Source organism: Ptiloglossa arizonensis, chromosome 1 (assembly GCF_051014685.1).
Source record: "Ptiloglossa arizonensis isolate GNS036 chromosome 1, iyPtiAriz1_principal, whole genome shotgun sequence".
NCBI classification, from domain to species: Eukaryota; Metazoa; Arthropoda; class Insecta; order Hymenoptera; family Colletidae; genus Ptiloglossa; species Ptiloglossa arizonensis.
This window is the reverse complement of record NC_135048.1, coordinates 15,650,057-15,665,135: the sequence shown is the minus strand read 5'-3', so window position 1 is coordinate 15,665,135 and position 15,079 is coordinate 15,650,057. Positions and strand designations below refer to the sequence as shown.

Below are 15,079 nucleotides of genomic sequence, written 5' to 3'. Positions count from 1 at the left end.
CACCTTAAGAATGTTTTCAACATTTGTTCGAACTGTGGAAAACTAAAAAAAATTTCCATAGTTTCTCGACGTACTTGTAATTACCCAACAACAGTAACGTTGTTCAAAAATTAACGAATAATAGTTCCTTGTAAACATTTGGAAGAAACATTACAATTTCGAAGTGGCGGTCACCGGTGACCACCATTGTATTCGCGTCAAATTTCTATTTCTAACCTCATCTCGGTACGATTTGCACGGAACGAAGAAATACACGGTGTACAAGGACGAGAATGGTGAAAAGAGAAGAAAAAACGATAAAAACTCGAAAAAAATCGATCGAGAGACGAGGTTATGTCGTCACGAGATGATATTCGTTTCGCGCGGGAAAGTCCGATCGTTCGAACGATAATTTCGATTCTTATCGACGGGACGGTGACACTTTTACTCTATAAATTACAACGCGTGTGCGAATCTCCACGATAATACGAGAAGATACTCTTACTCGTTGTTCGTGGACAAGATTGATTCTCGCCTCGTTTCTCGTTCTCCGCTTCGCGATACATTCGATCGATTTATCGATCCTGTTCCGTCTTCGACGTTACCGTGAACGTCGATGAATGGCGCGATACCGAGGGGAGGTGGTAAAAGTGGGGGAAAAGGAAAGAGTGGTTGGGGTGGGGGTATCCAAATACGGTGAAATGTGTTCGAGGAAACCGCAAGTTTCTCCCAGGTATTCATGACGGAAGGGGTACAGTTAGATTTCTGCCCCCAATGGTGGTGCAAGCTCCGGTGTCTCTCATTGGTCCCAGTGATCTGTGACGTCACCACGCCGGCCTATGTATAAGGTGAAGCACGCGGAGCGTCAGTTCATCGTTGTCCGTCACATCGAGCAGGTCTTACCTTTGAAACACCCTTTATCCCGTGAACCGACGAACGAATCTTCGTTTCGAGCCGATCGTCCGAGTAAACGACCTCTCTGTCTGGTTGGAACACTTTTGTATCCACCTGAGAAAGGTAGGAGATCCGTACACACTTTTAATAAGACATTCGAAACAGGAAGTTGCGGCATGTATCGACTCGTGGACGTTTGAAACTTCGATATGTATTTCTCACGATACGAAATCTCGGTTGAACAGTCGCTCGTATAACTTTATCATCCGACAACAAACACCACCGATTGGTCTCTCGTGACGCGAGTAAAACGCTCGACTCGCGAATACTCACGTATGCTGTTCGAATTTGTTTGCGTTGGTAGATTTCGTTTATTCGGTTCAAGAGGTATTCGTTATTTGTATTATTGTACGTTTATTTGTACTATTATACGAGACACCGGTATCGGTGAACTACGTGTAACGCGTTTCGTACGCGTTGTTTCGTTTCGTGGAAAGGAAAAACACGAAAAAGATGAATAAAAAAAAAAAAAAAGGAATGTAGGGAGAGCAATCACGCGTATCGACTCTCGGCTATATAACACACCAGTTCACGCATCAGTATGTCCAACAGCTCGATAAACCGAAGTATTATTCTGTGTAATTGGAAAACTTTAAGCGCTCCTTCTAAGTAGTTATCGTTCCTACGTATATTTACCTTTTATTTATTTTTTGATATTTACCAAAGATACTTCTGCCAACGTTCTCTGTAAACTCTTAGAGTTTTCTGTATTCCTGGCTATCGTTGTTACAGTCGACGTGCACTTTTGTATGTAGGTAGTTGGTTGTGTACCTTGTGTATTGTATCTTTCATAGGCAACAAACTTTCGTTGAAACAATGAGGTAGCATCGTTTGTACAATATCGGTAGATAGAACACATACTGGATACACGGTTTCAAAGGATTCGCAAAGATATTTAACGTCCAAGGTCTACCGCGCATGTGAAATTATTAAAATTGCATCGAAAACGAGACAACTGACGTGGTATGAAATTTTTACGCGTTTACTCGTACTTCTGGGGATGAAACGGTTACCAAGGAGAATAATGTTACAGAACTTGAAACATTATTTGTATAAAAAAAGTAGGTGTCGCGATATTATAGAGATTCCATGAACATTGAATATTTAATATTAAACGGTATGAAAGAGAATTTATCAGAGATATATTTACGTAGAAACATTGAAAAATGATTTACTCCGAAGAAAGTATATACAAACACGTACATACGTATGTACAAGTACTATAATACGCGTTTAATTCGGAAAGTTTCAACCTTTCGGTAGAGTAATCTTTTTTTTATACATTTCTTTCCTTTTAATTTTCGTTAATAAATCAAGATAGTTTGTAGAAATTAATTCTCCGCTCGTAAATTAATTTTAGCGCGATACTTTTTGAATGCGATGGTGGTCACCGGTGACCGGCGCTTTGAACTCGTAAAGTTTCTTTAAAGCGTTCTACAAGGATTGTAAATTTTTATTGACGCTACTGTCGTTAACAATGCTGTGAAACAATAACTATACCGATAAACTATCGAATATTTCTACTTGAAATAACAAGCGCAACGATAAACCATTAAGTACACCGATAAATCGTTGAATACTTTTATTTTTCGCGTTACAATTTGAAAAAATGTCGAGAATATTCCAAAATATGGAAAACTGGCGAGACAGTCAACGTGTTCAAGTATGCGCGCAAGATTAACTTCAAACCGATAGAACTCGAATCTGTAACCGACGCAATCTTAAAATACAGCATCAAGTACGACCATCTCTGAGAAATAGTATATTGAACCAGGTTTTTCGTGTTTTAATTAAAAAAAAAAAAAAAAAAAAAAAAAAAATGACGTCAAAGCCAAAATTCACTGCTTTTCCTCGTACAGTTTATTCAGTTTTAGACCACCCGTTTATTTCGATCGCTTTGATATCATTACAGAGGTTAAGAAGAGCATTTTCGATTTCATTGATTCGAAATCGCCATATTTTTTCGTAGAAAAGATTCGCCAATTATCCGAGAAATGGTATAGAAACTAAAATATGAGCATTGTCGATTTCATTTATTCGAAATCGCCATATTTTTCTCAGAAAAGATTTGCCAACTATCCGAGAAATGGTATAGAAACTAAAATAAGAGCATTGTCGATTTCGTTGACTCGAGACTGCCATTTTTTTTCCCGTAAAAGATTCGTCGGTTATCTGAGAAATGGTATAGAAACTAAAATAAGAGCATTGTCGATTTCGTTGACTCGAGACTGCCATTTTTTTTCCCGTAAAAGATTCGTCGGTTATCTGAGAAATGGTATAGAAACTAAAATAAGAGCATTGTCGATTTCATTGATTTGATATTGCCATATTTTTCCCAGAGAAGATTCGCCAACTATCCGAGAAATAGTATAGAAACTAAAATATGAGCATTGTCGATTTCATTGATTCAAAATCGCCATATTTTTCCCAGAGAAGATTCGCCAACTATCCGAGAAATGGTATAGAAACTAAAATAAGAGCATGTTCGATTTCGTTGACTCGAGACTGCCATTTTTTTTTTCCCGTAAAAGATTCGTCGGTTATCCGAGAAACGACAGAAATGTACAGAACCTGACGAAGATTATTTCAAAGATCAAAGTATCAGGTAACGTGGAAAGTTTTGTCGTTTCTTTTGTATTTCCTTCTTCGTAATACTATATCTCGCATGTAGTTGCCCCTAGTTACCAAACGTCATATATCGACAGATTTGTCAGTTGTTTTGCTTTCGGTTGAACTGCATCATTCGAGTCAGTTAAATGTTAAACACGACACAAGAGGTATTAAACACGGTACCTATGGAAGTGAATATTCACTCTGTTTCGTTGTTCGAATTGAAATTCGGTCGAGAAGTAACAAAAACAATCAGACATGTACATAATTCGGGGAAAATGTTACTAGTAACTGTAAAGCATAATTTTGTATTACAAAATTGATACGAAACGAAAAAAATCTTTAATAATCGAGACACACACACTTATTTAATTAATTTACGAATAAACCTATCGAATTTCACGAAAAGAGGTACACACGAATTGAACAAACTTTGAAAGAAGTTTATCGAATGCAATGGAAGTTATCATTTAATTAAAGAACAATTACCACAACTAATCGAAAAACCCAAGAACTTTCTACGTGGTATGGTACGATCGAATTATTTACAAAACGAACGTTAAATTTATTCGAAAAATATCGAGAATGTATTCGTGAGTACATCGAGTGGAAAAGAGTGCAAGCCGAATGCAAAAATTACAGCCTTGGTCGACATTCCGTATAAGAGGATCGATGATTTCGAAACCCTCGTGTCGGACTATTCTTATGCGCGTTGTTAGCTCGTTTCGAACGAAGATGTTATTATTGCACGGGAACAACGTTAACTAACGAGGAAGTTATTCGAAAATTCTTATCCGAAACAATGGAATCGCGAATGGCTGCACTGTATCGAAGATCCTCCTCGATGTTTCTCCGGTAGAGAATTTTCGAAACGAGCGCAAGACCGGTATCCTCTTCGTACGAAATTAATTATACGTCGAATAAAATTGTTCACGTCACGGATACATCGTGCTAATTAAACGCATACACGGCCATTCGATTCGCTCTCGATTGCAAATGGAAAGGATGACGAAGTTTGACAGCGATAGTAACACGGCAGGAGAGAATACTCCTTGTCACGTATCAAAGTCTACCGCGTCAGTAATAAAGCTACGCTTTAATTTGTCGGTACTAAATTCGTCCGATTGCCCGGGGGAATGTGAACTTTCACCTCGAATTGTCTATTCCCCGAGATAATTGAACGTACCGAGCCTCGAATCAGTTGGACTCGACGGTACGCTAAGTCCACGCGACGAACGTTTACGGAATTTATCGGTAAACGACCAACGACGAACTTCTCGACATTCACAAATTAGTTGCAGCGTCGTTGTCCGTAAACTCTTCGACTCCATTCGACCGATGTTATCCGAACATTAACCAAGTACTTGCACGAGACGTCCCGCGAACGTGCAGTGCTTGTGACCTACGTACGTACGTAACTTTCTCGTTGAGTTGCACGGACTTGGGTTCATTTCGCTGGTATCGAGAATTACGACAATTGAACGCGTTCTGTCTTAAGATCTGTGTTGTTAACATTGCACCGTATGTTTTCCACGAGCAACAAGTCCCCTGGAATAACTGCGTCGAACGCCAGGAATGCAGTTAGGCCGATATTGGATGTTTGTATGTCTTTTTTTACGATTAAGAAGAATATTTCTATAACTTTCTTTTTTTCAACCAAGAAGAATATTCGTATACCCTTACTTTTTCTTCTTAGTTCCTAATACAAAAATATCAATTCTCCTATTCTTAATATTTCGTGTTTCAATTTTTGTGAGCATGGAGTTAAAGAGAAAAGAAGTATAAAATTTAAATGACTCGTCGAATCGCTATTATTTTGAGATACTTTTGACACCACTGTCTTGGTCAATTCGAGGCGATAGTACGAGAATCTTCGACTTATGTTCATTCATTCCATACAAACCTAAAGAAAAGGGATTTAGCGTCACTTCGGTTTTCCCGTTCCAGAAACATTCCAGACGAATAAAAAACTAATTCAGTTTTGTTGAAATTCATCGAACCGAACGAAATATGCTTTATTCCGTTTTCTACGTTCCTTTGACGCACTTCGTGTACTCCTACGACTTTTTAAATTCTCTGCTATCGTTCGCAATATTAAAAATTGTCCTCTCCTCCTTCTCGAATCGCATCGAATTACGGTCATTATAATTATGTGAATCGTCTAATTTTGAACAATAATCGTATTAGTAATACTCTCAATTTTTTTTAATTCCGTGAATGCAATTAGAAGCTTATCTTAGTTTTACTCGTTATTCTCATTGTACGTGCACTTTGTGTTTCTTTTGCAAACAGAAGGTTCTTTTCCATAGATATCACGATTATCATTATTATTATTTTTATTATTATTACTATTATTATTATTACTATTATTATTATTATTATTACAATTATTACTACTATTATTACAATTATTAAAATTATTATTACTATTATTACAATTATTAAAATTATTATTACTATTATTGTCATTATTTTATCAATCATAATAGTTGCTTAGTTTCGTTCGTATCGTTCCGAAACGTTTATACAGTCACGTTGTCACAGTTTTCATCGTTTCTCGGAGACCATCCAATATTTCGTTCATGTATACGGACTCGTTTCACTTCAACGAAAGGTACAGAAGGAAATGCAGAAACGCATGCCGACGAAGTAGTTTGAGTACGTCTGTTCCTTTTTAATCGAGAAAGGTCGTGACACTGCTCGAATATTTTCTCCTTTGTGATTAAGAATGATTTGTCCGTGAATAATCTTAGCAGCCGGATATTGTACCGAAAGAGAGAAAGAGAAAGAGAAATAGGACACTTTCTTCGTTTTCCAAATAACACGTTTCTTTCATTTTCCCGTTCTATCGTTTCGTCTTCTTTCGTATGCAGCTACCAGCCCAAACAGTTAGGGAACCGATACGGATAGAAAAATCATCCGAGACGTTCCCATTCGTTCACGTACGTACGATATATCTCGATACATCATTTCCGCGTGTCGATTTACGCGCGCAACACGCGGAAAATTGATTCCGTTTTCTCAACGCGACGATGATAATCGTTTCTCCCGTACAACGCTCCACGATTTCGTATCTTGCACTCATATTTTGCACTTTGTAAAGCACAAACCCGTACGATACGACCAACGTTTCCGCGCGTAGGAACCAAACGACGAGATTATACGGTGCAACTAAATATACATACGTATTATTAGATAAAGTTAAGGAAAATGTCCTGTTCCTTCTGCAAAGTAATGGTAGGTGCTAAGCACCCAGCGACCCTAAAGATCAAGATTTAATTAAAACTTTTGCCCGTCGTTAGTTGCACGCAGAATGCCATACAATTACGGAAGTTGTAAAATAACGATTGCAAAGATACGCTCGCGTCGATTAATTATAACGGTGTGACTGAAATTTTTTATTAAATTCATTTCGTACCGAGAAAATCGCGAACGAAGAAATTATTAACGTTTCCGGATCGAGATTAGGCGTATTCGGTTAGATCTGTCCGATATACGTAAGGTTGCACTACTTGTAGCTCTTCGAGAGAGAGAGAGAGTTTTTCGAAAGAAACTGTCGCGTTTTGATAGCAAGTGTGCAATCTAAAGAATTGAATTATTTTCTTTTTTCCAACACAGTATCGATAACACTTTGAACGCCATGGTGGTCACTGGTGACCCCTCCAAAGTTACAACGATTCTCTAAAGCTTTCACAAGCCGTGAAAACTTATGTCCTACTACTTATAAACTGTGATACTTGTAAACTTTTAAAGAGCTTTACTTTCGTTAGTAATACTATAAAATAACTCCATCGATAAATTATCCAATATTTTTACTGTTTACACTACAGTTTGGACGAATGTGGACATTTTTAGTAAAACTGACGCGATAGTCAACGTGTTAAATTAAAATAAATAAATATAGTTATTCTTCCTAATTTGATCTCTGGTAAGTGAGATAAAAGAAAGTTCTCTTTCCAAGAACAATTTAACATTCAATATTTCTACTGTTTATATTCTATTGTTAGTAGAAGTATTCTACTGTTAAATTAAAATAAATAAATAGTTATTCTTCCTAATTTGATCTGTGGTAAAGTGAGATAAAAGAAAGTTCTCTTTCCAAGAACAATTTAACATTCAATATTTCTACTGTCTATATTCTACTGTTGGTAGAAGTAATCTACTGTTAAATTAAAATAAATAAATAGTTATTCTTCCTAATTTGATCTCTGGTAAAGTGAGATAAAAGAAAGTTCTCTTTCCAAGAACAATTTAACATTCAATATTTCTACTGTCTATATTCTACTGTTGGTAGAAGTAATCTACTGTTAAATTAAAATAAATAAATAGTTATTCTTCCTAATTTGATCTCTGGTAAAGTGAGATAAAAGAAAGTTCTCTTTCCAAGAACAATTTAACATTCGATTTTTCAATCTTGTTCAATTCAATTTCTCAATGACCACGTTATCAGTTACGTTGAACTTAGTGACAGAAATACGTGACCTTGGAGAAACCTTTTTCTTCGATCTTTCTCCAAGCAAATTTTCAGTATTTTTAGGTACTCCATGTTTTATAAATAGAGCTTCTAAGCACTTTGAGTAACGTCAATACCGTTGAAATTTCGTTACTTCGTTAACTCGCTATTAGAATACTGTTCAGCCGTTAGGGCACTACATCATCGTTATCTTTGCTCTAAACTTGAAACCGTTCGACATCAATTTCTGTGTTTGACATCCCGTAAGATAAATTATCATATGTTCCGTTATGATCGCGACTATGCGCCCGTACTATCTCGACTTGATCTAATATCTCTCGAGCGTCGTGGAATAAATTTTGACTTTTTCTTTTCAAAATCTTAAATTGTTTCTTTACTTTACTCTCGATATTTTATTCTTTCTAAATACATCTTGAACCTCATCGAGACACCATTTAATACTACGAGCAGAATTCCATAGAACGCCTTATAGTCAATTTAATAGAATCGTCTTAATAGAATATATATTAATTTTAGTAGATTTTCTAGATACCTAAATTTATTTTTCGTTACTTTCAGAAATATTGTTACGCGACTTATACAGATAATGTTATCCTCCTATAAGAGTTTTCTATCATTTTTCTGTATTTCCGTTCTCCAAACGGTTTAACCCGTAAGTAAATAAATAAGAAAAAAAAACGATTTCGAGAAAACGTTCATGGAACCATTCGTTGATAAAACGACCGATTCGTATTGAACGAATATTCACTGATCACAGTCGAAAGAATCTTTTCCACGTACGAAAGATGCATCTATAGAATGGAGATCATGATTCGAGAATTTCGTAGCGCTCGACGCGATAAGACAAGGAGACTTCAATGCAGTAAAGGCTGTATTGCGACAAAGTTTGCGAGTCGCGGTGAACGCCGCGCTTAAGCTCGAATAAAAGCGCGACGATGGATTTCAAAGGGTGTGCTTTTCGTGCTTTTTACGTTGAATAATATAGTATTAAAAGTTAACTTTGATCACCGTGCTACTTACAAATTAAACGTACGATGCGATTACGTGTATAGGAACATCGATCGACTAATTTTCCTTTTCTCGAAATAAATAAATAAATAATAGCTTTATCGCAGTTGTCCATAGAAAGGTAAAGAAAGAACGAGAAGATGAAAAGTGTTTGACGAAACGAGAATGTTGCACGAGTGTTGTAAATAATTTACACGCGAGTAGAGTTTGAACCGTGTTCTCGTCGTAACGGAGAAGGGATTCATCTTTCGTCGTCGAGCTTGTTAAATACAATAACGATAGAAGTTAAATGAAAAGTGTAGCGGAACGGAGAACGGGCAGGGTCGATTGGAGGCTGGTTAGAAATTTACACTGTTGGCAAATCACAGATTAACCAGGCTCGAGGGAATAGAATCTCGAAGCCCTTGGCTCGTCGTCTCGCTAAGCAACGAGTTTTCTCATTGCGGGTTAGCCTGTTGCTAATCCGTTTGTAATTGGATACTTCTCCGTTATCGCTTGGGCTCGATCAACCTCTGCTTCCTATCGGGATACGATAAAAAAAAAAAAAAAAATGTTTATCCGCTCGAGAGCTTCGTTGTGCGATCGGAAAAAGGGCATATCCGTTGTTTTCTTACCGCGAGTTACGAAAAGGGCGCGTACGGAATAATTATCGATACAACGATACGAGGAAATTGTCGAGGGTCGAGAATAACGTCCGCGTAATTGTCACTCGAGCTTTCGAGGAATATATAGTAATGCACGGTTAACTTTTGTTGACTGTTGTTTTCTTACCACGAGTAATGGAAAGGGCACGTGAGAAATAATTATTGAAATCATTTTGAGAAAATTTTTCATGGTTAAAAATAATGTCCGTGTAAGTGTCACTCGAGCTTTCAAGGAATGCATAGTTAACTTTTGTTGACTGTTGTTTTCTTACCACGAGTAAAGAAAAGGGCGCGTGAAAAATAATTATTGAAATCATTTTGAGAACATTTTTCATGGTTAAAAGTAACGTCCATGTAAGTGTCACTCGAGTTTTCAAGGAATATACAGTAATGCACGGTTAACTTTTGTTGACTGTTGTTTTCTTACCCATGAGTAAGGAAATGGGCGTGTGAGAAATAATTATTGAAATAATTTTGAGAAAATTTTCTATGGTTGAAAGTAACGTCTGTGTAAGTGTCACTCGAGCTTTCGAGGAATATACAGTAATGCACAGTTAACTTTCGTTACAATCTGCACGGTTAATTTTTGATAATTCTGAAATTTATAAAGTGTATAATCTGTTGCTTTCTTACCGTGAGTAACGAAAAGAAAATTGTCGATGGTCGAGAAAAATGTCTGTGTAACTGTCGTTCGAGCTTTCAAGAAATATATAGTAATGCACAGTTAACTTTTGTTGACTGTTGTTTTCTTACCACAAGTAACGAAAAGGGCGCGTGCGAAATAATTATCGAAATAATTATGAGAAAATTTTCGATGGTCGAGAATAACATCTGCGTAACTGTCACTCGAAATTCTAAGGAATGTATGATAATGCACGGTTAACTGTCACTGAAATCTGCCCAGTTAACTGTCCATGATACATTCCCTCTAATCCCTTCCACTGAGCGTCTTAAGCTCAACGAAATCTGACTCAGCAGAAAAGAATATTGCGTATAATAAGTCGATTAAAAGTAGATCGATTTACATCGTGTTCGGACTCAATCTATTCGAAAGAATCCACAGAATGCATCGATACCATTTTTAGAAAGATACGTAAAGTAAAATTTTTCACATTGGATTATTATTCCTTTACCATAGTTTCGAACATGCAATGATTCTTCGTCATACTTACAACGAATAAATTCTAATTACTTGTAAGCTCACGTTACTGTTAATAGAAACCCTGCAAAATAAGAAATACACCATGGAACTGTCCGATATTTCTATTTTTCGTGATACGATGATAAAAATATTGAAACGAACAGTCCACTTCGTCGATGTCTATTCGATTAAACGAAGCACGAGGTGAGAAAAGGTAATTATTCTATTCTTGGAGATTTCCCGTTTAAGAACAACTTTGTCTTCAAAATAGTACAGATAAGGTACTTTCCACGTGTATTCGTAATAATTTTTAGTAAATTATTAAGTAAATCGTAGTAATTTCTAACGATAAGTTCTGGAAACGTAGTAACGGAACATACTACCTCTCGACGGACCGTTACGTATCGAAACAGTATATCATTTGTCGCACGGTGTTCCTGTTCGCGATCGAAATAGAATACAACGCAAACGGGAATGTTTCGTGACAATTGTACACACGTGTATACGTCTATACACCAACCAAACGTCTTTTCGCGAGCGTAGTATAATAACGAAGTCTATCCCGAACGAAATTGACCAAGATCGGTATTGAATACGATTGCCTGTCGAGGAAGAAAGAAAGAGAAGAAAAATCGTAGACGAATGTAATTTGTGGTCGACTGGAGACTCGCGAAAATAAAATCGTTTCGAGCGAAATCAAAGCGTGGAAATCCATCGGTGAATATTTCCGCGAATGAATACTCGAAATCCTTCGCGGTAAGATTTCACGGATTAACATCGAACGGAAAACGGGCTCGTTAATTCTCCCTCGATTTACTTACTCCTTTGAAATCGCGAGGCGGACGACAACCGCGGTAAACCATCTCTCGCGACAGTTTTACGAATAAGAAGAATCCATCTTGAAGTCGGGCGAGATAAAAAATTCTCTCCAAGACGAGTAATACGAGACACGGTTGGGTATCGGTGATGTATTTATATATAGATTTATAATGTCGTGTTGAACGTTTTACTAACCCGTTAAACGAAACGAATCGAACTAGTCGCGTTGCTGTTCGATTGTTTTTACCTTATTGTCGGTTGTAAACCGGCCCTCCCTCGAGGGAGTCGTGTACCGGAATTCCATAAATTATAGATCGATCTGTTCGATACGATACCATGGGAACGACGGTAAAGTTTAACGCGTTGATTCTTTCGTTTAACGATTTCACTCCACTTCCTTAAATATTTGATCGCTCAGTGACGAATAGCCTAAAGGAGCGAACGCGTTCCTTCGTTCACGAACGATTAACGGAAATTTCTAACGAATGCACATTGTGTTTTTTCATCGCCAACGACGACGACGACGACGAAGGTTTTAGCCCCACGGTTACCTCCGTTGACTTTTTATCTCGAAAGAAAGGAACTCGTTCCGGTGTCTGTTCAATATTTTCCAGATCACGTGGATAAACTTTTCCACTCGCGCAATCGAGTTCCCTTTGCTGGCCGAAAGAAGTGCATTTAAACGCTCACCGAGTTCCGACGACCCACGGCTTTGGAAAAATTAATAATCACGTTAAATACCTTTCTGCCGAGAGAACCGTCCATTGAAGATTGCAAAGCAATTTGCAACTGTAATGACCCCCTTCTCCCCGCCCCTCTTAAACCGTAAAGGAGTTCGTTTTATTATGTATGCGTTCGCGCCTTACGATTATCGCGTTACGAGCACTCGGGCGATGGTTCTTGGAAATTTTCAAATTCCATTTGGGAAACGATTGTCCATTTTAAAGCGTCTGGATCCGATTTGAGACGATTCACGGTCGTTGGTGAACGAAATTGGGTGGTAAATCGGATGGTGACGCGTGCATTGACTCTTTGTCGATCAAGCGTGGGTCTGGGTTGACCCACGCTCGGAAAAAACTCGATCTGTTCGATTCGAGACGAGTGATTCAAACACGGTTTATTTCAGAATTGATACGGTGATCGATAGAATGATAAAATAGAGAAAAAAAATGGGTGTATACTAATCTACGTATCCGTTTCAGGGAAATTTGAATTGTTTCGTTAATTTTTGTTCGTCTTAGAAATTTTCCACTCGAACGCACAAACTGAGAGTGATTTTTCTTTTCCCGCGTTTGAATGAAGAATTCACGATACAAATCACGTTATCTCGTTGTGGTAAAAAATACAGACAGTTATTCAATTCGTGTTCAACATACGCGAGTGGGCTGTAACTTTTTTCCGGTGAAATTTATTCTTCTCGCGAAACGTGTCACGTGTCCCTTAGATTCGTTTACGTCGGATACGAACCCGCGACGCACTATGAAAGACACGGAAACGAGATATCTATGAGAATTAAATTCAACTGTTACGCTTTTACTTATCGTTCGTGTTTCTTTTTATTTTTCGTAGCTATGGAAAATTACCTCTACCGGTAACGCAATTCTTTTTCGACGAAACGAGCACGCTGAGCAACAAATATTCTCCGCGCTGTGAATTAAGGAGTTATTCCGGTAACACGGGCTTCGAAAAATCGATTTTTTTTTTCTTACATTTTCTTAAAGCATATGCCTTCAAAAGTGTTCGTGCGAAAGGATTTTCTCGAGTTCGTAAAATGAACGAAGTTATAGACGTTTAAAGAGAGCAGTTTACGGCTCGCAGCGTGCGCAACGAAAACTTTAAACGCGTTTTTCTCGAATCCGTACTTTTTGGACTAAATGATAGTATATCTCGAGTTCCGGTCGATTGATTTACTTCAAATTTTGAGAGAGTCTTCAACAGATGTCCTTTTATCGCACGAGCTACGAATTTCAAAATTTGATGTTTTTTTTCTTTTTTTTTTTTGTAGTCTTGATATTTTAACTTTAAAAGTCTCCAGTTTTTCGAAACGCGCTGGACTTAAGATCGTACAATTTTTGCAATTTTTAATATTTTTGTTTAAAAAAAATCGTGAACTTAGCGTAAACATGGACAAGTTCATGTACGGAAACTCCATACCGAAAGCACTTATGGTTTCTCTGTAAAAAAATCAGGAAGTAGTCAATGTTTCTGGGCTAGATTATTAGAAGATCTACTACGGGATAGATCACACCTGGGTCCAAACGGACCCAGAACTCGACTTACACAAATATTTTGAACGAAGATTCTATTATTATATTATAATTTTCTCAATTCCTACGGAAAACTCTATCGATACAATCGAGTAATAAAAAACTCTCTCTGGGTCCAAACGGACCCGTAACACGACTTACACAAATATTTCGAACGAAGATTCTCTTACAATACCAAAATTTTCTCAATTCCTCCGGAAAACTCTCCCATCGATACAATCGAGTAATAAAAAACTCTCTCTGGGTCCAAACGGACCCGTAACACAACTTACACAAATATTTCCAACGAAGATTCCCTCATTGTTTCAAAATTTTCCCAATTCCTACACAATCGAATGCTATAAAATTCTCTCCGGGTCCAAGAAGACCCACGCGCGCTACAAGTGTTAAAGCGAGCGTTCGAGACCGAAATGGCGCGAAAAGAAAGGAAAATAATCGCTCGAGAGGAGTGCACGCGACGTGAGATCGAAAGTTACGAGTGAAATGAGACGAGAAGTTACCAATCATAATCTTCCGCCGGAAGCATACTCGGCCGACGGTAGAAAAAGATTTAGATCCGGAGACACCGATAAACGTTGGCAGGGTTGTTTCACCGTTATACTTTCTTTTCGGCTGTGACAGATCGAGCCTCGATACCCACGAAGATCACAGATAAAACGGTTGCCAACCCGACTTCTTCGAACTTCGAGCGAAACCGTGGACACACGAACGCATACACGAACAGGTTACGTCGCGACGTCGTTTAACTTCATCCTTTCCCGCGTAAACCCCGCGAAGCCACGAATAGCGCGAATCCGTCCTTGATACTGGACTCGAATACATGCCTTTTGTCCCGAGACTCGAAACGCGCTCGGTGTTAAATATCGAATCGACTTCGTACAAAGGGAATACCGTGTGGACACGGGAAAACAATGACCGATGCTTGTACCCGAGGACACACACACAAGTTTGAACGTCTAGTTGGAAGATCGTGGAGAGGAGAGCGCGAGAAAAGGTCGCAGCTCCGAGCTGTTTAGCTTGTTACGCTATTTAAAAGCAGTTCCACTGAAAATGGCAGGGAAACGTCGCATAGTTTCCCCTGAAAAAATCACGTTTTCTTCTACGGATAAACGAACAATCTCGTAAATAAATTAACGCGACCAATTAGCGACTATTCCGCGGTTGATAAACGTTTCTCGTAACG

At 38.0% G+C, this 15,079-nt stretch overlaps 1 protein-coding gene across 1 annotated transcript in view; it reads left to right on the top strand.

Annotated features, from left to right (window-relative positions):
• Positions 1-841: 841 nt before the first annotated feature.
• Positions 842-15,079, top strand: part of Tk (tachykinin) — a 39,382-nt gene continuing 25,144 nt past the window's right edge. Inside the window, exon 1 of the mRNA XM_076317346.1 lies at positions 842-996. The gene's annotated coding sequence lies outside the window, so the exon portion shown is untranslated. The remainder of the gene's footprint in view (positions 997-15,079) is intronic.